The 27,285-nt window shown below is 37.0% G+C and overlaps 1 protein-coding gene across 2 annotated transcripts in view; it reads right to left on the bottom strand.

Annotated features, from left to right (window-relative positions):
• cntfr (ciliary neurotrophic factor receptor) overlaps nt 1-27,285 on the bottom strand; it is a 397,904-nt gene that overhangs the window by 327,477 nt on the left and 43,142 nt on the right. For both annotated transcript variants that reach the window (XM_074691062.1, XM_074691061.1), the window contains exon 2: nt 7,005-7,046. The gene's annotated coding sequence lies outside the window, so the exon portion shown is untranslated. The remainder of the gene's footprint in view (nt 1-7,004; nt 7,047-27,285) is intronic.

Below are 27,285 nucleotides of genomic sequence, written 5' to 3'. Positions count from 1 at the left end.
CCTGTGTCACTGCCTCTCCTCCTTCTCTGCTCCTCTATCTCTTCATATCTCCGTCTCTTTCTCCCTCCTTCCCCTGCCAGCTCAGCGGATGCCCCTTGTCACAGCTCCTATTTCAGCCTTCTGAAGTTTCCTAATTGATCGCAATTAGAGCCACAAAGGGGTGGGGTACAGGAGCAGACAGGCCAGATAGGGAGGGAAAGTGTCTATGAATGTGTGCATGTGTGTGTGTGTGAGTGTGTGTGTCAGAGAGACTCAGTTGCACAAAGAGGGAAAAGGTAGGGAGGGGGTTAAATCAATGAGCACGTTTTCAAAGTGGTCAAATTAGTAACTGGACTTCATTTGACCACAGATTGCAGGAGGAACACAAGAGACAGAGGAGAGACAATGAGACACACACACACAGGCAGGGAACAAAGTAAAGGTTGTAGAAACACACACACAGCTAGCAGGAGAGAATTAAATGAGACTAAATGAAAGTTGCAGGGGTGGAACTTTCATTTTGACTCACAAAGTCCTGCAGAAAAAGCAGGATATACGCTGTGAAAGGCCTTTTTAGATAAAACACTGTTTGAGCTATCACACATTACAGCGCGCTGCACCAAGAGGTCAAAGTTGAGCTGGGTGCAGCTCTTCAAACGGCGTGCTACGCTCCAAAACTCAACACAGAGAAACTCAACACAGGGAAATGCAGTTGTTGCACAATGTAAGCCATAGGACATAATTGGTTTCAGAGTGCAGCGCTGCTAATGTTGCTTTTTGTCTGCAATTTAAAAAGTGTTGAAATTCTCCTTTAACCCTCTGAACTCTGCAGTAGTAGAAGTTTTAATTTAATACGAACGATGGAAAGCTTTTGAAATGGAAAGTTCTAGTGCACATTTTTTAAAATAAAGAATTTGTCCAACAAACTCTGATATCTGTGTAACTCTTTTTAGTTTTCCAAAATTTGACTTCCATGTCATTTAAAAACAGCCCTTAGTTAATCATTTTTAGTGTTAGTATGGACATGATTTAAATCAGTAGAGAAAAAAATAAATCAGGATAGCGTATTTGGAGTGGATCATTACTTTGTATGGCTCATTTGTCGGTCATGGACACCAAACTTTTTGTGTCTTCAGTGATATTTTCACTATTTTTGCTCCTGTGTTTGTCTGGAGATCCTACATGTAACCATGGCTGCATTGTTTACATGTGAAATCAGCTGTTAGCAGCTTGTAGCATGTCAATGCTAACTGGTGCAAGGCCGGATGTTTACCCACAAGGTGAGGAGAAGGAGGTGAGGATGACGTGCTGGTTCTCAGGTCTGAGCTAAGAAGTTACGTCATCGACCTGTCCTTCCATCCATCGTTATTGGGAACGTAAGATCTATCTCCAATAAGATGGACAAGCCAGTCGTGCTAACTCAGCAACAGAGGGAATACCAGAAAGCAGAGTAGCATCATGCTATTCACAGGTGGCTAACAGAGCTAACACCAGACACCAACGCCACATTGGAAGAGCTTCACCTGCTGTGAGCAGACAGGATCCAGGAGACAGAGACTGAACAGACTGCTGAAGAAGCTCAGTCCTGGACCCTGTGGAGGTGGAGGCTGACTGACTGGACAATGATGGACAAGCTGTCAGCATCTATTTTCTTATGGACCTTTTTGCACTTTCTATACACTTTCTTACTTTGGTTTTCTTGATTGCTGCTGTGACTCTTGAATTTCCCCTATTCTATTCTATCAGCAGGTTGTGTTAGCTTGTTGTCACATTCGCCTACAGACACGTCCTAACTGTCAGTTCATACAGTAGTTTAGTAGCCGTCCATATGTGGTGCTGTGGAGATATGAATGAACAACACAGACATTAAAAATAATCACAGTTTCACATTTTATTGTACTGGATATGTATAACTTCTTGCAAAAAAGATTTTACCTGTTTTGTAATTTTTTTTCTTTTTTTAAACTTTGGGATTTTTTTTTTTTATTTCAATTTTTACATTTTTTCAAATTTAGAAAAAGGGGAGATTTTGCAATTTTCAAAGTTTTTATTTAAATTACATTTTTAAACTTATTTTGCAATTTTTTTATTTTTTTACAATTTATTTTGAAAATCAAGCAAAATTTTGAAATTGCAAAATTTAGGTTTAGCAAATTTTTTGAAATTTCAACAATTTTTGCATTTTTTTTCACATTTTTTCATTTCATTCCTTAAGAAATTTTTCAAAGAGATTTGTTAATTTAAATTAGATTTTTACTGTGTTTAGAATTTTATGCATTTTGTTTCTTTATTGTGAAGTTGAAGTTTGTTTTGCGGCTCTCAGAAGTTTGAGCTGAGGCAAAATGGCTCTTTTGAAAGTAAAGGTTGCAGACCCGTGGTTTAGCCTTTTAGCCTTTAGCTCGTGCTCTATCTCTCTCCTGTTTATCTTTCTTCTGCTCGTCTGTCCTTTTTCTGTCTGACAGTTAGGCTTGAGTGTCCACCATCGCTACAAAATTAATCACAGAAATCGTTTTCAGCAGAGAAAAACACATCAGAGAATTAAAAAGATAATTCTTTTTGATTTAATTCAAATAAGAAAATATGTATAATTTTAAATGTATGTGTTACAGTCATATTTTTTTCTGCAGACTCATTCTGTTTAAAAAAAAATCCTGAGAAAATCGAACCGCTAACCCAGTATCAGAAATTGAATCGTGAGTGGAGTGCATCGTTACATCCCTAAGTGTTGGTTTCTGGTTGTATCTGTTTGGATTTGTAGTTGTTGAATATTTAACCTGACATGGCTTTAGTCACTTGTAATTCTGGAAAGCAACATGAAGAGGGAAAAAAACTCATAAAAGGGTCGAAGGACATAAAGGAGACAGGGATAAAATCATGGAGAGATTGATTTCTGTTTGAAATGTTGCAGCTATGACTCAGAAGGACAGCTCAGGATTTGTAATAGAGAGATAGAGAGGCAGAATGACAAAGAGGAAGAATAACAATGGAGCCCAAACCTCCTCCATCCTGCTTGCAAACATCCCTGATCCCCGTTTGTCTCTCATTTAAATTCCTTCCCATTGTCGTTGCGATGCAGGCCTAACCCCCGACTGCCCAGCAAATACCCACACACAAACACTCACATTAGAGTGCACATGCATTGACCTCAGCAGCAGCCGGGGCCTTCCCAGGGAGCCTGGCTCACACATCTTTGCTAATCCCTATCAATGGGCTCGCACATGCACATGCTCACAGTGTTTGCTGTAAAGATAGGCTCAAGTTTCCCCAGACTGCAGATGTCAATGTGACCCCGGCCACACCAACATGGCTCTGGAATAGCAAGCAGCTTGTCAACCAGCATCCGGTGTCTTGTCTGCGACATGAGAGCGGCTGGGTAAGCACAGCCTGATGCTGACTTGTACCTTCAGTGTGGTTAGCTTTTATTTTATTGCCTGCCTCACGGTATTCAGGTCAACAGCGCTCAGGACAACAGCGCAGTGGCTCGTCAGTGTCTGTAGATCTGCTACATAACATCCTGTCAGCAGGTCAGACGAGGTGAAGCTAATACAGTTGTCTTTATCACTGTCAGTAGATCAGGTCACAGGGATGGCAACCAGCGCTTTGTGGAGCTTTTTCCATGACCATACACATATGCACTGCAAAAAAATGAAATCTTATCAAGTATTTTTGTCTTAATTTAAGAAATTATTGTCTTATTACACTTGATATGAGCCACATTCAGCTTATCAGCCCAGACAATGTCTTATTTCAAGTTATTTAAAGACAAAAATGAGGTGTAAATTGCTAGTAACACAAAAAAAATCTGCCAAATAAAAAAAAAAAAAATTAGAAAATTAGCTCGGAACTAGAATAATGTCTTAACTAAAGTAATTTTTTTCTTGTTCCATTGGCAGATTTTTTTCAACTTGTTACAATCAATTCAGACCTCATTTTTGTCTTTAAATAACATAAAAAATATTTTTTTTTGGACTTGACAGGTGAATGTGGCTCATATTAAGGCTAAAAAGACATTATCTACTTAAATATAATATATATATATAAATATATTTATAAATATTATATAAAAATATTATAAAATAAATAATATATAAAAATATATAAATATGGAAGTCATGTAATGCGTCCTCAGAGCACTGTTTAAACTAAAGATTGAACATAAAGAACTGAACTGAATACTGCAAAGTGGTCCGGCCAATAGCAACAAAAGTGTCTGTCTCATATTTCTTGTTACATCTAATACTTTAAGGAAAACAAAACAAAAATAAAAAATAATATTCGAACATTTTTAATATCCTCTGTAGTTAGATTGCCACATCTAACTGAGGTTTAAAGCATTTCCAAACTTTCAAATCAACATTTAATCAACCAGCCTGGCCCTAAAACTGAAACCACAATGGAACAGGCCTGGGAACAACGTGTGAAATGAGTGTATACATGTGTATGTGTGTGAGTACATCAGGAGTGTAGACTAGCTTCATGTGTGTAAAGGTGGTTCTGGCGACAGCGCGACCCTCAAAGATCAAAACACACGGTCTCACATTACCGATGACCTCGCTCGCAGGGAGGAGACGCTTGAACAAGTGTAGATGACACGATGGTGTCTGCACAGCTTGGAGCTCTGCATGCCAAAAGAGTCAGGGGGAGTAAAGCAGTTCCTCCAGGATGTTGCAGACTTTTTGGGGGGGGTTTGTTGCTCAAACGATTAATTTTTGAAAAATTGCAATGCATGTTGCAATATTTTTAGATTTTTTTAAAATTATTATTATTATTATTTTATTGAATAGTTGTTAAATGGTGACACTCAGCCGATAATCAATAAACATTCTGCTTAGCAGTTAGCAGTTAGCATGGTCACTATTAACTCTAGAGGAGCTGACTCCATGGTGAAGTATCTTTTCTAGAAATTGAAAACAGACCGACCAGAATTTTTTATGCAGACGATAATCTTAAGTGTTTAAAGGACACTTAACATTTTGAATGTATGGAGCTAAATGCTGCTTCCGTTGCCCAAATGCCTGCTCATAATTATGATGACATGATCCAGATTTATTGGGATCGTATCTCCTAAAAAAAGAAGAATCAAAAGTGAATATTTTTTTAAAATAATAATTCTAGTATTGTTTTTTGTTTTTTTCTAAGTGAACGCAATCGAAAAACTTTTGGAATAGAATCTCCTAAAACTGAAAAAATGATTTTTTTTTTTTTTTAAATAATGTCCTTTTTTAAGTGAATGCAATGGAGATTTTTTAGAAATAGTTTCTCCTCATAATAAAAAAGAAATATTTTTTAAATATTTTTTTAATTTTAGTGAATGCAATAGAGATTTTTTTTTTTTTTTTTTTTTTTGGGGGGGGGGGGGGGGGGGGGTTATCTCCCAAAAAAAGAGGAGTAAAAAATGAATAATTTTTTAGAATTTTTTTTTTTTTCCAGTTTTATTTTTTATTTTATTTTTATTTTTCAACATATTTTAGAAACATGTTTGGAATAGTATCTCCTAAGAATAAAAGTGTTTCTTTTTTAAAAAAAAAAAAAAAATAATGTACTTTTTAAAGTGGATGCAATGGAATTTTTTTAGGAATAGTATCTTCTTAGAATAAAAAATAAATATTTTTAAAAAATAATTTTTCCATTTTTTTTTACTTTAAGTCAATGCAATTGAGATTTTTTTTGGAATAGCATCTCCTAAAAACAGAAGAATAAAAAATTGAATAATTAAAAAAAATATTTTTCCTTTTTTTTTTTTTTTTTTTGGGGGGGGGGGGGGGGGGGGGGGAATGCAATACGCAACTGTTTAATTGTCTGAAAAAATATTTTTCCTTCTACAACAATTAATCAACCGCTTTTTTTCCTCCACTAAGTTTCTCAACCAAGTCTTCTCCATTTCCAGTTAAATTCAGGGAGTAAGCACCTGCACTGTTTGTTTCATCGTCATATTCAACCTCACAGGGAACAATAAAGTCTTATGTTTTGCTTAAGAACAGACACAGCAAACTCGACAATAAAATAACAGCATCACACCTGATTGTCACCAGACTCATGCTCTTGGTTCAAATCCTCAGACTGGCGTGGAGAAACACACGATGAACGCGTTCCTCTCTGTCTCTGATCTATAGCCAACTTTCCTCTGAGCAGGGCCGCAAACCCTTCATTCCTCTCATGCAGCTGCTAAAAAAAGCAACAATTTGCATTTGTAAATATCGCTGGAAAACACCATAAGCCATTCATGTGCTAAAATTAATCTTTTATGATTGGATGTAGACTTTGCAATTAGATTTAAATGGTTGGGATTAACTTTAGCTCCAGGTCTCTGTTTGGTTTGTCTGTAGGAGTGTGTACACACAGGACATGCAGCTGCAGACGTGGGTTTCTCTGAAGAAACCTTATAGTCCTGAGGTGTCACTACGAGCACATGATGGTGGTCTGTGTGGAATCTGAATATCTGTCCGTGTGTGTGTGTCCACTTCCTGTGACCGTGTGTGTGACCGTGTGTGTCTGCATGTCCATAGATCTGGAGTTTTGGTATGTCAGGGGAACTCAATCTGCCCCCTGAGAGTCCTTTCAACACCCGCCACCACACATGCACAAACACACATCACACATCCCACTGATGACGCTTGCATGTCACCACGGCAACCAGATGAGGGCAAAGGCATGCCACTGACAGACAAGTAGCGACCACCGGGGCCGCAGGTTCTGAAAACACAGGAGCTGGGACAACTGGGAAACGACTAATGCGGACTCTGATACATGGGGGGCAGCACTATGGGTGGACCTTGGTGTTTGAGGTCCGTCCCTTCAATAAACTATTGGGAGACCTGATGCAATGACCTCATAACTTCAGCAACTTCTTCCATCATTGATTCGATTACATGAAGAGTGTTAACAAAGCTGGAGAAACTGTGTCTGCTGCAAAAATGACATCAGTCAAAAAAAAAAAAGAGTCTGGTGTCTGAGGTTCTCATTCTATAAGAAAAATGTGAAGAAAGCCCCAGGACAAATGATTGAACTGTAGACAGCAAACTCACCTCAGATCAGATGGAAAAGTCAGCTGGATCCTCCTCTTTACCCTGTCAAAAAAAAAAAAAAACTGGAGTTAGTCATTGCTTTAACACAAGTTAAAGAGAAAACATCTGAATTTGGAGTGTGAAGATCAGAGATGGTATGAGGTTCAGCAGCGAGTCAAAAAAGTAGTCGGACAAAATGTTTGACAAAGTAACTCAAGGCTCGTTTATGATCAACGTCACAAACGAATCTGGAAAAGGACTGAGCAAAAACAGAGCAGTACCACCGCAAACCATGGGGGCAGTGTTGCTGTTACGATCTGATATGTAGCTTTAACGAGACACAAGGAAGAAAACACAATGGTGGAACTTCTGCGACGTATTTAACAGCCCCACCAACCACCGCCTCCTACAATGCTGCCTCTGTTTTGGTCTTTTATCCAAGCGGTACATTAGCAATACCCCCTCCACAGTCGCCATGTTTGTTTTTAAGTTTGTTGTTGTCATAAACATCTGACTCTGAGCCGCCCCCCCCTGGTGAATGTATTGTTAAACAGCATTGCCAACGTAAAGGACGCATCAGGATCTTATCAAGTGTTTTTGTCTTATTATACTCAATATGAGCCACATTCAACTGGTCAGTCCAGAAAAATATCTTTTCTAGGTTATTAAAAGACAAAATGTTTGCTTGAAAATTCACTTAACACTAGAATAAAGTCTAAACACAACGTAACTTTCCTCTTGTTCCATTTACAAGCAATTCAGACCTCATTTTTGTCTTTAAATAACTTAAAACAACATATTTTACTGGACTGTTCAGGCAAACTTGGCTCATATTGAGTCTAAAAAGACATTTTCAACTAAAAATAAGACAAAAACACTTGATAAGATTTCAATTTTTGCAGTGCAGAAGTATGAGAGCAGTGACTGTAACATTGTTTTAAAAGAACAGATACATCTAGCATTCTGGTCATGGTGTGTCCCATTAAGTGATCAAAGCTGAAACTGAACATAGTTTCCCTCATATCTTCAGTAATTTTTTTAACAAGGCGGAAAAAATGTCCAGTGCTTCATCTTTTTTTAGACAGAAATTAATATTTTTTATCAATACAGGTTAATGTGACTGCAGCTAATTGTCTAATTGTCAGTTTGTGCAGTAGTTAAGTAGCCATCCATATGTAGTGCTATCGGCAGTTTAGCCCTTTTAGCCTTTAGCTCGTGCTCTATCTCTCTCCTGTTTATCTTTCTCCTGCTCTTCTGTCCTTTTCCTGTCTGACAGTTAGGCTCCAGTGTCCACCAGAAAAATTTAGAAATAACCTGTTTATTGTCTAAAATAAACATCTAGAAAGGATTCTGTTAATTATTTTCTATGCTAAAGACACAGAATTACTGATAATTATGTTTTACAGAGGACAGAAATTAAATCATCCCAATGGTTCAGCATCTCATTCTCCTGACTATCCCTCCTCTAATATTCTGCCATTTACAACCGTTTTAATGTGAACATAATCTCAGCATTTCACCCTCTAATGCAGTTTTATCCACTTCTTTACATTCATTTTTCATCTCTCTATCTCTCCATCTGGTTGCTATTCTCCACACCTGCCCATCAGTCCGTAGCAAGGGACAGGTGAGCCTATTACACGCTTTTCACTCCATCACTACACACACACACACACACACACACTCTGAAGTGCACACACCAACCCACACTTTCTCTGCTTCAAGGTAACTTGGCGTGCCATGCACATCAGCTGAATCTGCTGCGCTGTAAAACGGCTGTTAGCGCAGCCACGCTAGTGATGAAGTGGTCTAGTATCAAATAAAAGAAACAGAAGAAAAGCTCCAGATACTGAAGGTAGGAGAGAAAAGCAGAGCAGATTAAACCACTCTGGGGTTTGAAACTTGAGTAAAGTCAATTTAAAATCGATAATGAGATTAGATTAAAACTAAAACTGAGTGAACTAAATGCTTTAATAGAATAAAGTCAGAAGAAAGGAGTTGTGTTTTATAGACTTCCAGTGGAAACAATGATTTCTGGTTAATAAGTGTCTGTTGAGTGGACTGTCTTGTCAAAGGCAGTGCCAAGTGGACATGCTCTGAGAAAACACAAGTGACAGGCCTGACATTACACAGCAGTGGATGTTCACCAGAGAGAGCAGATGGAAGCTGTTTTCTCAGAGAGCCAAAACCATGACTTTAATTTTTGGATTGAAAATAACATTTGGTGTTGAAAAACATGTCCTGAAACTGAAAAAAAGAACAACATGGTTCTTAGTGATGTAAAACTGTGGTTTGACAGGCGTAATCGTGTAAAAATGTATGCGGTTTCCGATACCTAGCTACATGTGGACATGGCCTAACACTGTCTTTAATCCATTCGCTTTTTGGTTCAGCAGAAAGCAACAGTCTGACTTGTGTTTTATTGAGCTAACAGTCAGGGTCTCATAAATCCTGTGGGGTCAGACTATAGACTCTAAAATACCGTCTATGGTCCAGCTGAGTGGTGGATTATCCATAAACTGAATGCAAATAATACACAAATCAGATCCTCCAAGCCCCTCCCCCAAAACTTCCCCTCCACACTAAAATAATGACAGTTGAAACTGAAACTGAAAAAGACAGTAAGCAGAAAAAAGAGTGATCAAAAAAAAGAAAAACATCAGTGAAATTATAAACTGTACAGAAAAGTGTTGGGGCCATTTCTAATTCAAGTCGAAATGGCAAGAATAAAAGTCAAAATGCACAGCAGCTGCTACAACTATCAGTCTCACCTGTGGCCATTGAGGAGCCAACAGTACCCGGGGTACTACCCATGAACATCGGGGCAGGTTAGTTTGACTTTTTTCTTGTCATTTCGACTTCTATCTCAAATTTTCTTTTCAACCTCATGCTCAACATATCGCCCTTTATTCTCATCATCTTGACTTCTTTCTTGTCATTTCAACTTTAATCTCAATATTTCGACTTCATTCTCATCTTTTTTTTTTACGTTTATCTCAACATTTTGACTTTATTCTAATAATTTCGACTTTATTCTCAACATTTGCCATTAATCCGTCATTTCAGCTTTAATCTCAACATATCGACATTAATCATGACATTTCAATTTGGTCTCAACATTCCAACTTTATCTCGCCATTTCAACTTTGATCTCAATTGTTTGACTTTATTCTTAAAATTTCAACTTTTTCTCATCATTTCAACCTTATTCTTGACATTTCAACTCTATCTCGTCATTTCGACTGTAATCTCAATATTTCAACTTCATGCTTATTTTTTTACCCTTATCTTGATATTTTGACTTAATTCTCAATATTTCAACTTTATCTCATCACTTTTACTTTAATCTCAACATTTCAACTTAAATCTCAATATTTAGACTTTTTCCTCATTTTATTTACTTAAATCTTAACATTTTGACTTCAATCTCAATATTTCACCTTTATTCTCGTCTTTATTTACGTTAGTCCCAACATTTTAACTTTATTCTAATTATTTAGACTTTATTCTCAACATTTGACATTAATCACATCATTTCTACTTTATTCTAATCATTCTGACTTTAATCTTGACAATTCAACTTTAATCTCAATTTTTCAACTTTATTCTCATCTTTTTTACTTTATTCTAATCATTTTGACGTCGACTTTATTCTCCACATTTCAACGTTATTTCGTCATTTTGACTTTAATCTCAATATTTCAACTTTATTCTTGTCTTTTTTTACTTCCATCTCAACATTTTGACTTTATCTCGTCATTTTGGCTTCATTTTGAACATTTCATGTTTATTCTTGTCATTTCAACTTTATTCTTAATTTATTGACATTTTGACTTTAATATTGACATTAGTCCCAGCAATTCAAGTTTATTCTTAACATTTTGTCTTTAATCTGGACCTGCCCAAAATTATTTTCTCCATCAAAAATGGCCCTAACCCACTCCTGTATGAATTGCTATTGATAAACCAGTGACATCAAATGAAAAAAAAAAAAAAAGGTTTCAATCCAAAACACCAAAAAGCAAAAATGTATAAAAGTTAAATAATGAATAATATTCTATGTCCGTGTTTCAGCAAAATGTAATCAATGCCATTATCTGTTTTGATTCCAAAATAATTTTTTATCATACAAGTTTGTTAATGCTAATGTTAGTTTCAATACCAAACATCAAAGCCATCATTAAGGCTCTGAATTTTCTGGAGTCCGTGTTGTAAATAAGCGATCATGGGTTAAAGATAGGAAGATGGAAACACAGACAGATCATGGCTGTCTTTTGCTGTTCTGATTGTCAGATTCTTAGGACGAAGCAGAGGCTGAAAACCTTGCTCTTTATTTCCAGAAACCCTGGTCTGTCTTCCTGCTCGGCTGAGGACTGGAAAAAAAGAGTAGAGGGAGTTATTCTGTGACGCTGCCATGCAGAAACATCGCAGAATTCTCCACCATGTCAAACATCACCTGTTGGAAGCTCCGGCTCTCTTGTTTATTCTCCTCTTTGTGCCTCTACTAATGTTTCAGTCTCCCCTGCTCTTTCCGTCTCTTTGCCTCGGTCCCTCGCTGCCTCACACACCCACACTCCAACATTTTCCTCTTGTTTTCTGCTACCTTGACACCAGCTGTACTTTTCCGATTCAGCAGTTCCTCAGCCCTCCAGATGACACGACAAGATTTCACACCAGCAGAGAACACAGAAATAATAATAAAACAAAACAGAAAGCAGAGAAAATGTGCTAAAACAAAAGCGAGTAAATCAGCAGAAAACAAATCCCAGCAGCATCGGGGAAAGTTCCAGAAAGAGAGCTCGACAGTGTTAGCAGGCCAGGCGAAAATTATTTATGAGGAAAGCGAGAGCATTATTATGCAAGGAAAAAAAATAAAGAAATGAAAGGGAGAGCTTAATATACAGTTATCACAGAGAGGGGGATTAAAATAGATGTGATGGGATTGCAAACAGTGAGGGGAGCAGCAATTACACACTCAGCGTGTGTTTTTTTCCAGCACAGAACGCGGGGTCAGAACTATAGCTTTAGTTGTCTGAACTTTTCATTTACGAACAGTTGTTAATGAGATTCAGTCAAAGCTCACATTGCATCCCAGCATGCACAGCTTCATTTAATGCAGCTGGCGGCCAGAACCCTTGATTAATCTTTGAAAAATATTAGTTTAAGGTTCAGGACACAGGCTACACTGCAAAAAACTGAAAGCTTATCAAGTGTTTTTATCTTATTTTAAGTAAAAAAATGTCTTGTTTCAAGTTATATAAAGATGCTATGAGGAAGATCTATTTCAATGCGACTGTAGCGCCACCTTCTGGCCTGGCGTTTTGGAACAGTTTTTTTAGTTCAAGTCAACTTTTTACTGGATGCAACACCATGAAGTCAGTGGCAAGCTTTATGTAGTGCTATCGGTCAACCTGCGCTATTATTTATCCGTATACTAACGTGACAACAAGCTAACTGTCAGTTCATACAGTAGTTTAGTAGCCGTCCATATGTAGTGCTATCGGCAGCCCGGTGCTCTAAGAGATGGGTCTGTAATGAGTAACATCAGTAAATCCTGGTTATGTCCTGCCAGTCATCTACCAATCAGAGCTTACGTAACCTCACTCTTCATTTATTGATAGACTCTCAAGTTTGAAACAAGCGGCAACCTCCAGTCTAAGAATATGAGACGATGCTGAAGTGCTAAAATCTGCTGTTTCTGGAGCGTTCGCTTGAGGCTGGCTCCATAAGTAGCGGAAGTCACAAACACACCAAGCCAAAAAAAAAAACATTTTTTAAGCAGAAATTAACCTATTTACAGCCTGGTTCATAAAACGTCTCCTGTCTGAGTCGCTAATTTTACTACCCACACCCACTGTATGGAGGGTGATTTTTTTCTAGCTCGGCCTTTCAAAAGATATTAAGATCGCAAGCTTCCCCAATAAGAGGCACAGCTGAGGGTCATGTGACCGACAGGCGCCCTATAGCTGTACATGGAGCCCTTGCCACTACCAATATGGCCGCTTCCGTTTCAGTAACAGACGAGTGGCGTCAGGGAGACTACATCCATGTTTTATACAGTCTATGGTTTGAACAGACCACTGCAGAATAACTGCTGACTGTGGGTTGGAGTCAACATTAGCACAAACAGTTTAGCCATTTTAGCCTTTAGCTCGTGCTCTATCTCTCTCCTGTTTCTCTTTCTTCTGCTCTTCTGTCCTTTTTCTGTCTGACAGTTAGGCTCCAGTGTCCACCATCACAACAAAGTTAATCACAGAAATCATTTACAGCTGAAAAGAAACACAGATGTCTCTTCTCACTGCAAAACTTTATCAGCCGTTGTGGTGTTGTCATAGAGACTTAGGCATGTAGTAAATCACTCTGGTCCTGCTTGACCCAATCAGGGAGCTAAGAAATAGCATTTTAAAATAAAAAAAAATATTGGTGCTGATAATCTAAATTTAAAGTGTGGATAAGGATTAGGCATATATCTAGAAGGGAGACTTTTTCAAGATCACTTTCAAACTGCTTACAGCTTCTTCAAAGACAAAATTGAAGTCTGAATTTTCTTGTACCAACAAAAAAAATCTGCCAATGGAAGAACAAAAATTTGCTAAAAATTATTATTATTATTTTTTTTTTTTAACTTGAAGCAATTCAGACCTCATTTAAGTTATTAAATAATTCAAATAAGACATTTTTCTGGACTGGGTTTAAAAAAAACCTTTTATATATATATAAAATAAGACAAAAACACTTGATAAGACTCCAGTTTTTTACAGTGTACAGACAAGACAATAAATGTATCTTGATAGTAGTACAGACTTTTACACTTTTACACTGCTAGTCCCATTCACACACATTAAATGAATAAGTATTATATTTACTACAAGCAGAAGCTCCATGAATATCAGTAGTTTCACTGAGTGTCAAGTTTAATATAAAGAAAAAATGTACATATTATATCCATCACTTCCATTTAGAGGACAGATACACTGCAGCATTGGTTTAACATCTACCATGACTGTTTTCAGAAGAAGTGTTTTTCATTATACGTGGGAAAAATACCAGCAAAAGGATTTCTTCCCTCCAAAAAATCCCAAAATTGAGCTCCATCTTAAAAATCTAGGACAGCTGAAGCATCAACAAACTTTGAGCGTTAACATCACCTAGCACAAACAAAGTAAAAATACACTTGGGAAATTAAAAGCCACCCAGGAGAGTGAGAACTATAAATCAATGAGCTGAGAGGGGTCCGTGGAGCCACTGAACTGCACACAGCAAAATCCACCGTGAATCCAACCAATTCCCCAATTCTTTCATTCTGCTCTGTTTCTCTGCCTGTTGGGTTAAAGCCTGCTATTATTAGCAAGCCAGGGGATCAGGTTAAGAAGATGAAGGCTATAAGAGCACAGAGAGGCTGAGTTTTACTTTGGGCGACATGGAAGGTAAACAACAGATTGTTTTAACGGTTTATTTGCAAGAAACATTTAACGACGACACATTCTTTAGGAAAAATCAGAATCAATCACGTTATACCTCCTGGTAGCATTTCTCTGAGAGAACAGAGTTTTCTTTTCTTCTTGTTTTTTCTAAAATTGTGAACAGCAAACATCAAAACTAACATAAAGCTGTTAGAGTATGGTACAACACCACATAACTTAACAGGTAAACGTCTTTGTCTAATGCCCCACAGCAGCAGCAGTAACACAGGAAGATAACTAATATGAATTTGCAGAACTTTGCACTTTGTTTTCAGGAAGATTTCAGAGCAATTAGGTTGTTAACATTGAATTTGACTAAACTTTGCTGATATTTGGTCAACTAAAACTAAAACTAAACTTAGACTAAACAATTTATCGTATTGAGTCGACTACAACTAGACTAAGACTGAAACTCTTATGGTATTAAGTTGACTAAAAATAGATTTAGATTAAATGACCTATCATATGAAGTTGACTGAAGACTTGAACTGAAACTCTTATTATATTGAGTTAAACCTAGACTAAGAGTAAAACTCTTATGGTAATGAGTTGACTAATTCTAGACTTGGACTTAAACTCTTGTGGTAATTCGTTGACTAAAACTGGACTAAGACTCGAAGACTTCTCATATTGAGTCAACTAAAAGTAGACTTAGACTAATACTCTTATGTTTTTGTCGACTCAAACTAGACCAAGGCTGAATGTCCTTTCATATAAATTCAGCTAAAACTAGACCAAGACTAAAAGTCAAATAGTATTTCTTCAACTACAACTAGACTAAGACTGAAAGTTTAATCATTTCAGGGTGACTAAAACTAGGCTAAGACTAAACAACTTATCATTTTGAGTAAACTAAAACTCAACAAAGACCAAAACTCGTGTGGTACTAAGTCAACTAAAACTAGACTTAGACCTAAAGTGTAATCACATCAAGTCAGCTAAAAGTCTTATCATATTGAGGTTGCTAAAAATAGACTAAGACTAAAACTCTTATAGTATTTAGTTGACCAAAACTAAGCTTCGACTGAAACTTTTATTTTGAGTCGACAAAACTAGACTGAGACTATTAGTCTTAAAGCAATGAGTTAACTAAAACTAGACTAAGACTAAACTCTTGTGGTATTTAGGTAACTAAAACTGGACTAAGACTCAAAGACTTATCGTTTTGAGTCAACTCAAACCCTTGTGGTATTTAGTCAACTAAAACTAGACTAAGATTAAAGTCCGATTACATTGTCTCTACTACAACTAGACTAAGACTAAAAGTCTAACCATACTGAGTCGACTAAAACTAGACTAAGACTAAAACTCTTGTGGTATTTAGTAGACCAAAACTAGGCTAAGACTGAAACTTTTATTTTTTTGAGTTGGCAAAACTAGACTAGGACCAAAAGCCTTAAAGTAATGAATTGATTAAAACTAGACTAAGACTAAAATTCGTATTATATTTAGTCAACAAAACTAGACTAAGACTAAAACTCTTGCGGTGTTTCGTCGACTTAAACTAGACCACGACTAAAGGACTGATCGTTTTCCATGGACCTGAACTAGACTTAGACTAATTTTAATGACTTAACAAAATCTGTTTTTTAAAACACTACAACTGAACCAGAATTTGCTGCCAAATTAACCCCATCTCATTAACCACCAGGGTTAGTGAGAAAAAGCTCAAGGATGGGGAAGCGAGGATATCAGAGGTTAGAGGAACCAACTGTAGGTTTAATAATTCAGACGATGAGCTTCATAATCTGCTCCATAACTCTCCTCTGACATCACTGCAGCAGATGCTTTATCTTGGATCCTGGGTCTATCTGGGGTCTCTGTCATACAGTAATATAATGAAAACAGATTGAACTGAGAGAAGGGGAATAGACAGACATGAGGAGTACATGTTCGTATAGAGCAGGAGGGTAAAGGGTTTGTATGTAGCAGTACACGCTCATAGAGGTGAAAAGATACAACGGTTTTAATAAGTGACTCTGCTTCTTAAACAATAAAGTGAATATATAATGTGTGTTTTGGCCACTTGTGCTTTGAATTTATTTGAAGTATTCTCTTGCCTGCTGCAACCTGTGCAAAGACTGACTGTGCTCCAATTAGGTCATTAAACCAGGAATGTAGCTGTGAGGTAAAACAGGAGAATTTCAAAGTAACATCGATGTAAAACTGGATAGAGAGAGGAAAAAGTGGACTTTTTAAACGATAATCAGCCCAGGTTTAAATTCATAAGAAAGCTGAGAACAGAAATATGCATCATTTTCCTTTAGAATAAAAAATAAACTTATTTACTGGAGAGATGTCTTTAAATACCCCTCAGTTAAAGTCAGATGACTCAACCTTTTAGTTATCTCTGTGACTCTCTAGAGGTGAATTTTAATGATTTTGTTATGTGACACTGAGGGGTATACTGACAAAGAAAGGCCCATATAAACAAGTATTTTCATGGAAAATGAAGCCTAACTATTTAACCAAGAGATAAGAAACAAATTAGATAATGATTAATAGTTTTATAGTGTATTTTACAGCTGATTTAAGACACAGGTCAAAACAGACTCATTAACACAATGGATGTGTGGTGAAAGCTAACACAGGTGCAGGGTTAATCACTGTGTTGGCCACATTAGTATATACGTTGTGTATATGAGTGTAAGCATGAGTGGGAGGAGGCGTATGAAAGCCTAATGATGGTGAAAGTCCAATGATGCTGATCTTCATCATTCCTAAGATCTTTGGCGAACTCAGCTCTCGCCTTCTCCTGAAACCTGCTCACCATTCTTCAAAGAAATCCAGCAGAAAAGAGTCTTCAGGCTCTAGCTTAGCCCTACACTGCAGCTCTAACATGGTTAAATCTTCCTCTATCTTGTACCATTCACCAAGATGAAAGACTGTGCGCTTCCTGTGCTCATATGTGTCCACTTCCATCAGACTGTCCTTACACTGAGCTAAACCTCTTCCTCTCTGTATCTCACATATACACTCCATGCAACATTATCCATGGCAAAACAACATGTTAGCCGTTTGTATGAAATTGTAGTTTGCATTTCTGTTGGTGTCATAATAATAAATAAAACATTTCTACCATTTTTTCCACTTTAAGAATCAGTCCAATTAAATTGTCCGAGACTGTAACCACAAAGCACGACACATAGTAAATATTTCACCTTCTTAGAAGTAAAGACAGTGTACTGATGAAATATATTTATTATAACACAAAATCTCAAAATCTATTTGAAATATTAAATTTCTGTGTAGAATTTCCTGTGAAGTAGACTGATAAAGTTACACATTCATTGTAATATAAATTAATTTAAAAATATTTCTACAACATTGCTGTAATTAAGTGGATACGATACTGTAATCATTTGAAAGCACTCTCTCATCTTGTTTCAGTGTCTTGTGTATGAATCAAAAGTTAAACACAGATCTGTTTCTGCTCGTGCCTTACTGACTTTATGAAACAAAGACTGGTTCATTCATTTTAGATTTGAAGTTTGAGTTACCATCACACATATGGTGTGACATTTATCGCTTCATTTATCACACTGACAGGCAATCACACAGACACAGGCAAAAAGCATTACAGATTTTCTCCAGTCTGACACTCTGGATGAGGTTGGTGAGGAGGGGTCAACACCTGGTCGAGGTCTTGTTCTGTCACCTGTCAGTCTCCCACAAGACACAGTTACTGTAGACTCATAGAGATCCTGAGCCACCTGTACGTTCTCTCATGATTTCAGAGCAGGAAATGATTAAAAAAACACCGGTTGAAAAGCTCCAAAGGTAAAGTTAAACTTATTTCCGTGTAGACTCCCATCCCTGACTCTCAATGAGTTCATTTCAATGCGTCAGCCTTTGACATATCAGAGGTGGAATCGAAACTATTCTTACGCTTAGAAAGTCAGAGGAAAAATGTAAATGTCAGGACGGCCGTCTCTGCTTGTCACTGGATTATATGCGAGTTATTCCACCTTTTCTGGAACACTCTGTTCCTGTCAGAGTCACTGACTGTATTGTACAGAGCCGTAGATATTTGCTGATTTTAGACATCGTTATGTACAGATGATGCTGGAGGGAATTCCAGATCAGCTGTTTTGTCAGAAAGATTAAAAATGACAGGCTATTGTGTCATTCAAGTCAAGAATTCAAGTACAAAAATGAATGAATAAATAAATAAATAAAATGTTGCAGCAATTCAATCATTTAAAAAGGGTTTTTCCAAAGAGTGAGGTTCATACACATTTAAGCAAAGCTGCAAAGAAAATGTAAACCCAAGCTGGTGAGAAGGACTCAGACATGAGAGTGAAAGCCCTGTAGGATATTCTCACTTCTCTCATCATTATATCCGTCCACCTCTGCTGCAAAAAAGATGGAAGTGCAGAAGAACCAGAGGTGTGTGTATATGTGTGTGTGAGGGGGACAAATTAACTGATAATAAAATAAGAGGATAGCTGATAGTTTGACAGTTTGACAGAGGTTGTCAACAAAGATTTGATAATTACATAAAATGCTCATGCCATTACAAGGAGTTTACTTAAAAGAAAACGAAAATGAAACTTAAATATCTCTTGAGCTCTCCTTACATTTTTAGGCAAATATCTGTACTAGAGGTCGACCGATATGGGTTTTTTGGGGGCCAATGCTGATGCCGATGCTTTCCAAATTTGGGCAGCCGATGCCGATATGCATAGCCGATTTTTACCAATTTGATATTCAGGCCGATTGTTAAATAAATATATATCTATCACATTTTTGTGAAACGCAGCAATTTCTGAGCAACTAAAAGAAATGTATTACAACAAGTCGTGTCCAGTCCTCTGAACATTTATTCAGCTTTCAAAACAATGAAATATTTTGTCTGAGTAAACACACAATGTAACAAGCAGCAGTAAACATTCACACTCTTCTTAAAATGTCAAAAAAGAAATTTAAACTTATTAATATAATTTGAACAAAAGTATGTAATGTATCCAAGTGGTTCCACAAGTTTGAGGTGCTCATCTTTTTTGTGCCTGATCAAAAATTGCGTCATTTTATTCAACGGATCAAAAATCGGCTTTTTAAAAGAAAATACGGCCGATGGCTGATAGAGAAAAATGTCCATATATCGGCCCGATATATCGGTCTACCTCTTATCTGTACTTTCTACTCTGCAAATTTTAAAAACAGCCTTGCTACTCCTGTTTTATTTCAGCTGGCATTTGTCAGTTTAATCAAAATTTTTCATTTCTTTTTTCGTCTTCTTTGTATTTGGAGTGGATCATTTCTTTGTATGGCTCATTTGTTGGTCATGGATACCAAACTTTTTGTGTCTTCAGTGATATTTTTACTACTTTTTCTCCTGTGTTTGTCTGGAGATCCTACATGTAACCATGGCTGCATTGTTTACATGTGAAATCTGCTTTTAGCAGCCTGTAGCATGACAATGCTAACTGGTGCTAGGCCGGATGTCTTCCCACAAGGTGAGGAAAAGGAGGTGAGGACGACGTTCTGGTTCTCAGGTGTGAGCTAAGAAGTGACGACATGGACCTGTCCTTCCATACATCGTTATTGGGAACGTAAGATCTATCTCCAATAAGATGGACAAGCTAGCTATGCTAACCCAGCAACAGAGGGGATACCAGAAGGCAGAGTAGCATCATGCTATTCACAGACATGGCTAACAGAGCTAACACCAGACACCAAAGCCACATTGGAAGAGTTTCACCTGGTGTGAGCTGTGAGAATTTCTACAAAAGTCTTTTAAACTCTAGTGCCTATACTTCTACTTGAGTAATGAATGTGAAAACTTGACGCCTCTAGTAAGAAACCTTATCGAGCTACAAATCAATAAATTTCCAGATCACTGTGAATCACAAAAGAAAAAAGTTTCTTGTAGTAAAGAAAGAAAAAAAATATTCCCATCCATATATTTTCCCTTCCAACAAATCAACACTTGGTTGGTGATGGTGCTTATGGGTAATGCGGTCTTCTTCCATAGAAACACTTCAAATTTTGTTCAAAAAGGTCACATCGTAATGAACACTAAAAATGCAATGAATAAAAAAAATTAAAACAGAATAAAAACATTGGTATGTGTTGCATTCCAGCCAGTGAATCCCATCTTTTCACAAGGAAACGTGTGAGGGATGATAACAAGGTAATAAAAGATGGATGGAGCCAGAAAAATAATGGAGTGGAAGAGAGGAAGTGTGTATTATAAAAGAGGAACCCTGGCAACATCCAAGTGAAATGTCACCTTTTTTCCTATTTGCAGGACTGCAGGACTCGGCGATAAGGACAGAGTGATAAATAAGGAAAGGAAGAGTAATAATGGAAAGGAAATTAAAGTTAAGAGCAGGACGTGGGCAACGACCAAATACGCAGAAGAATGAATTCTATCAAAGTTAGTCAAGGATAGGAGAGAGCGACACCAAGGCCGAGCCGATTGATACCAAGAGGAATCAAAAGAGCAGGGGAAAGAGTGATAAAAGGAGAACAGAGGAGCAGAACTGGACTAAAATGGGCTTAACTGCCTATGAAAAAGAGGCGAGGGAGCACTGAGGGAAGGAGACAGCAGGGAGGGAGGGCGCAGACTGAGAGACAGCAAAATGGTGTGAAATTGACATGAAAATGAGGGGATGCTTGGGGAAAAGCCAGCACACTGTGACACCTGAGGTTTGTGAGGGTTTAGGGTAGGTTGGCTCAGCGAGATAAGATAACTGCCACCTTATCTACAGCCGTCAGACCGCTAACACACACACTGACATATCAACACACATGCTGCTCACACACACAGCTTCCTCTGGCCAGGGGAGGACGGCCATGGACAAATCACTGCTGGTAGATTGGCAGACAGGTGTTTGGTGCTGTGATGGGAACGGACTCAGCTCTGCGAGTGTGTGAGGGCTTTGTCCAGGTCTTTGTGTGGGTTTGTGCTCACATGTGTCAACTGCACTACGACTTCATTATCCATGTTCAAAGACTTGGTATTCATGGTTCACTGTGAATACTTTAAAAGAGGTGTTTGTGTGTAGGGATGCACAATAATGGCAAGTATATTTACGCCAATAAATTACAACTCATTCAGCTGATACCGATATTTTCAACATATTTGTTATGTATTAGTTCCTGTGCTGAAAAATAAAAATACTTAATGCTTAAAACTGCATATTTGTTTATGAAATAAATTTCAAACTAAATGATAAAAAAATACATATAAATCCTTCTAAAAAGTTGGATGATAATCATAACAATACCCACAACCAGGGCCAATATGGCCAATTTCACAATTGACAGTAAATAGCCTCTGTTTACGGGGAACATGTAAACACAGCTGTACAGCAATTTAACTCAAAATAAATAAATTAATGAAATAAAATAATTTCTAATTTTAAAACCAGTAGGTGTGTTAATTTAAATCTTGGTGTATATATCTCATAGATTCTATTTTTTCGAATATTTTTAGGGGCTTATGTATATACTTTATTTATAATAATGATAATAAAAATAATAAATTTTATTTATATTTTTAAATTATTTATCTATTTATTAATTATTTATCTACTGGCTCTGATAATTTTTTTTATAACACCACAATTTCCCAGTTTAGGATCAACAAACTAATTCTATTCTATTCTATTCTATTCTATTCTATTCTATTCTATTCTATTCTATTCTATTCTATATTCTATTCATTGTTCTTTTCTTTGATGGTGAATTTGCCTAATTAGTCACCAGACTGCTGCTTTAATACAAATTTGACTTAAACAGTCGCCAAATATGCGACGACTCAATCTGCACCGTGCAAACAAAATAAAATAAAAAAAGTGAAAAAATGTAATTAAAGCTTCAAAATCAGCTTAAATCAACAACAAATCAATCAACTTAAATAAACAGATGGGCTCCTTCTACATTACACAATTCTATGAGCTACACAAAACATATCAGCAGCAGCTTTGGTTCATGGCCCATAAGTGTGCCGCAGTAAAATACAATATCTGTTTATTCTATCTGTGGATATTGGCGTGTTGGCCAATATCCAATATTTCATTTTTAGTCTAATATCAGCTGATACCAAAAATGTATCAACATTATTATGCATCCCTGTTTGCATGTTTTGTTTTTTTTTTAAGTACCAAGACAACCTATAAGTATTTTGTAGTAGAGCTGAACAATTAATCAAAGTTAAACCAAATCCCAAAGGCTGCAACTAATAAAAAAAGGAAAGAAAAAGTTTCATGTACATAAACCCAGAGAGAATATATTAACTTGCGCTTGTTCTGCCCTACAACCAGCAAAAGTCAGTGATAGTAATAGTTGAATACAGATATGCTATTTGTATTAATTCATGCATCATTTTATCCTATTTCATCATAACATGTAGGCTTGGCCAACAGGAAAAGAAGTGTTTATATGTTAACAGTATCCTTTGTTGTGTCGGTCATACTATAAGATAAACGTCCCCCTTCCCCCCAAAAAATTGCAATATCGGTCCAAAATAATCTCAATTTGATTATTTTCTAAAATTGTTCAGCCCTATACCCCCCAAAATTGAATTGAATTGAATTGAAAAAAAGATATGTCCCAGAGAGGCAATTACAGCACATAGAGCAGTTAGCAAAGACGAGAACAGGCAGCACTGCACATTTAATTCAAAGTCTACTGTTTAAAATGCTAAAATCAAAACTCAAAGAAAATGAAAAAGTAAAAACTATACCTCAGATACTAAAAAATAAAATAAAATCGAGATACTAAAATATTAAAGTGCTACCAAAATACTAAAAATAAAAAAACCCTTAGTACTGGAAACAACAATTGGGTGTGGAGTAGTGTGAAGTAAAGTGAAGAAAGGAGTATTAAATGTCAAGTCTTTTAAGTCGACTGGAATCAAATGTTATAATTGCATAGTTATAATTGCATCTGTCAAGCATTATGTTTGTGATACAATGTGTTTTTGATTTTTTATTGTAAACAATTAAGTCAGTATTTTCAAAAACAGGTGTAAAACAGTTTGACACACATGAACCCCCATATGTCATCCACTCTGCTTCCTCTACAAAGCTTTTCAAAGCACACTGAAATACTGTCCATGAACAAACACAGTGCCCCTCACAGGAGATCTGCTCTGTTTTAAACTCCGTAATAAAACAAACAAACATCATGATTCCCCATCATTACTCTGGCAGAGAGTCAGAGCCAGAGATTGGATTTTTATTCTCCGGTCGCTCTGACGTGGAGGCTTGGAGAGCCAGCCTAACTATCCAATGGTCATCTACGTCCATAAATGTTAATTAACAGCCCTGGCTGCTGGACATTCATTTCCTGCAATAGCTATAAGGGAGGGCTCATAAAAACGGGAGCATGTGTGTGTGTGTATCCATGAGTGTGCTGGGCCTGTATGTGCAGCATCATGTGTGACGGTTTGTGAATGTCTGCATGTTCCAAGGACACGCTGACGAAAACTGTCCCAGAGGCTCCTCTGTCCTTTCTCATACAGTAATAAGCAGTCAGCACAAAACATAACTAGCTGGTCACACCATGACACCACAGTGAAGCAACGCAGGGACAAAGTCAGGTAGAAGTCACACCGCTGTGTGTGTAATGGAGGTGTGTAAACATGATACTGAAGGTAAATTCAACAGGAACAAAACGCAAAATGAAAATTCTAAAACAGTGATTTTTGCAATGTGACAGCACAAGCTATGGATGGTCAACTATAGACATCACTGTATGTTTTTAACGTCACGATACCACCTTACCCATAAGGAGACACAAGCAGATAAAGTATACAAACAATAAAATCAGCAGAAAGTCCGCTAACCTGTGGCTTTTATTAGATTCTATAGAGAAATATAAAACCAATAATGCTTGTCTACTTGAAACACATTAGACTAAATCTTTTCAATGAGACACTTAAAAATCAATACAATTCAAATCGACTGGATAAAAAAATAAAAAAATAAAACAAAATAAATAAAAAATAAAGAAATAAAAAAATAAAAAATAAAACAAATAAAACAAATAAAAATAAATAAATAAATAAAATGCCCTATTTAAACAGCAGAGGGCTATTTTTCTTAAAATAAATAAATAAATTTAAAAAAAAGAAAAAAAAAAGACATTGTTAATCCTTACCTAGGAAGATTTTGTGAAGATGCTATGATGAGGATTTGTTGGACTGCCACTGCTAGCCCGAAGTCTCACCCACACACTATATCTTTAAGCTAGGTGTGTGTTTGTTTTGGAATTTAAAAAAAAAAAAGATCAGATGGAAACTCATTTCTTTGTTTCAGTCAACTTTTAGTGAATACAACTTACCATTATAAGGTATTTATCAGTAAAGTTACGTAGCAAAACAGTTTGAAAGGTGTCAACAAGCTAACATTGTAGTAGCCAGCTATATGTAGTGCTATCGGCAGCCTGGTGCTCTGATGTATCTGTAGGCTAACGTGACATAAAGTCAGTTTGTATGTAGTTTAGTAGCTGTTAATATTCAACTCAACTGGCAGAGTAGCATTAGTAAATAGACCTTTAGCCCTTTTATCCTTTAGCTCGTGCTCTATCTTTCTCCTGTTTATCTTCTCCTAAAAACACAGATCTCTGTCTTTAATCTCTTCTCACTACAAAACTTCTTCAGCCGGCGTGGCGTTGTCATAGAAACTTAGAGGTGCCATAAATCAGTCCGGTCCTGCTCGACTTGATCAGGAAGCTAAGAAGTTGCATTTTGAAAATAACCTGTAACCTGTGATATTGGTGGTGATAATCTCACTTTAAAGTGTGGATTACAATCAGACATATATCTAGAAGAGAGACTTTTTAAACATCACTTAGAAACTCGTCACAGCCCATTTACAAACTCCTTTGTGATATATATTGTATGTTTTTCAAGATAAAATATCATCTCACTTGCACAGAGAATAAAAAAGGGAATTCTCTCTCATTTCTTTAAAAAAAAGAGAGAAAAATATATTTTTTTTGTCTTATTTTTCAGATATTTATGTAAGAATGTGTTTTAGAATGTGATTGTCTGCAAGCTCAATTTGTTAAAAAAAATGTGAGAAAATCGCATCGTTAACCCAGTATAGGAAAATCGTATCGGATTTAAAGTCGAGTGTATTGTTGCATCCCTAGAGACAAATATTTCCTAAAATAACACTCATGCAAATAAATTCTTAAAGAAAATGTTCTGTTTTTACTCATATATAATCAATATAAAACTACTGAAAAAATTGGCAACAGGGATTTTTTGTTAATTGAAATTTACCCGCTGCGAGCCGTTCCACCTTGGTAGGAAAGAGGGGAGACCTGACAGCTATGATGATCTATCTATTGTCTTCACTTTCTTTTTTATTCACTCAGGGGAGTCTGTGTTATATATTTTACAAAAACTCTTCGACAGACTCTTCTCTCTCTTTTTTTTTTTTTTAACTTTATCCAGGGAAAAACTGGGAGACATTCTGTCAACCTTTCTCAGTTTCCTCCTGTCTTTTTTTTTTCTGGGATATTGACAGGATGTTGAACGCTGCACTCTTCACCTGTAACTCGGTGTCAGGTGAAACTGAGCGCTGCTCGATCCACGAGAGAAACAAACAAAAAGTCTCTGAAAAAAAGCCAGAAGTGGCTTCAGATGAAGGAGACCAAGCTGTTCGCCTCATTGATAAGACAGGTGTGAATATTTCTTTGAGCTTCTCTGTGATAATATAATGCAGACAAATCACACTTAAATTTTTTCTTTCCTCATCTGCAGCCTCGATCCATTCCTCCAAGGCTCCTTCCCTCTCTCCTTCTCTTCATTCTCTACGCTACACTTTTTCCATATTTCGCCCACTTAGTACCAGGCATACTTAGCCGCGTAATAAATGTTAGCCAGACGCTCCATAAATCTCACAATCTTGCGGTCTGTTAGCCGTCTGCTTGTGTGTCGGGGGCTGTAGGGAGAGAGGGAGGGGCAGGAGTAACCAGGGGAATGGCAGTGTGTACGGATCCTGCAAGAGGACAAATTAGTGTGTTTTGCTTTTTTTTGGAGTGAGCTTCAGGAAAAACAGGAGGAGGTTGAAACAGAAAGCAGAGCAAGCCCAGAGCAGCAATGACAACACATAGAAACAAAAAAACACAACTTGCATCTGATGTTATGATGTTGACATCTTTTACTGACAAAATTTCCAACATCATGCCCGTAGTCGGAAAATCCGCCCGACCAAATTTTTAATTGCATAGCCCTGCTGTAGAGCCTGTCTGACTGCTACCTTTAAAAATAAGTAAAAATACATAAAAAAATAACAAATACAGTACATATAAAATACAAATATAGATCAGTGTCAATGAATGATCAAATTATCTTTGTTTCCTTTAACTCGGCTGGTTTCTCGTTGGATTACTGCGATGGTTGCGCTGTGTTTCTGTCCGATTGATGGAGAAAAAAAAAAAAAAACAATCAACCAGATTTTAGTGAGTGAACAGGATGAAGACAAGCCTCAGCTTTCTGTTCCCATTTCTCTGTTAGCGCCTCCTCCTCCTCCTCCTCCTCACAGATGCCACATCTATCAACCCATTTATCCATTTTTGGTGAGCCTGCCTGCTCCTCTTACCTTTTCTCCCTCCACGTCTTCACCTCTTTCTATCTCTCTGTCCAATTATCATCTCTAATCGTGACGTAGAGCACCATCATTTCAGGCTGATGTACAGTTCTCCTACCATGAAGATGTTTTACAGGCGCGCTCTCCATTTATTTTCTCTCCTACAGCCACCACCACCACCACCACCACCACCACCACCACCACCCTCCATTCCTAAACAGATAGGAGAAAAGCCTCCGTGTTGGAGTCACGGTTCACTGGTTTCTAATTATATGTTCGCTGTTG

This window comes from Halichoeres trimaculatus, unplaced genomic scaffold, assembly GCF_033239565.1.
Source record: "Halichoeres trimaculatus isolate MK-OKI-2021-1 unplaced genomic scaffold, fHalTri1.1 fHalTri1_scaffold_16, whole genome shotgun sequence".
Classification (NCBI taxonomy): Eukaryota; Metazoa; Chordata; class Actinopteri; order Labriformes; family Labridae; genus Halichoeres; species Halichoeres trimaculatus.
The sequence above is the reverse complement of the archived record's forward strand: the minus strand, read 5'-3'. Positions and strand labels throughout refer to the sequence as shown.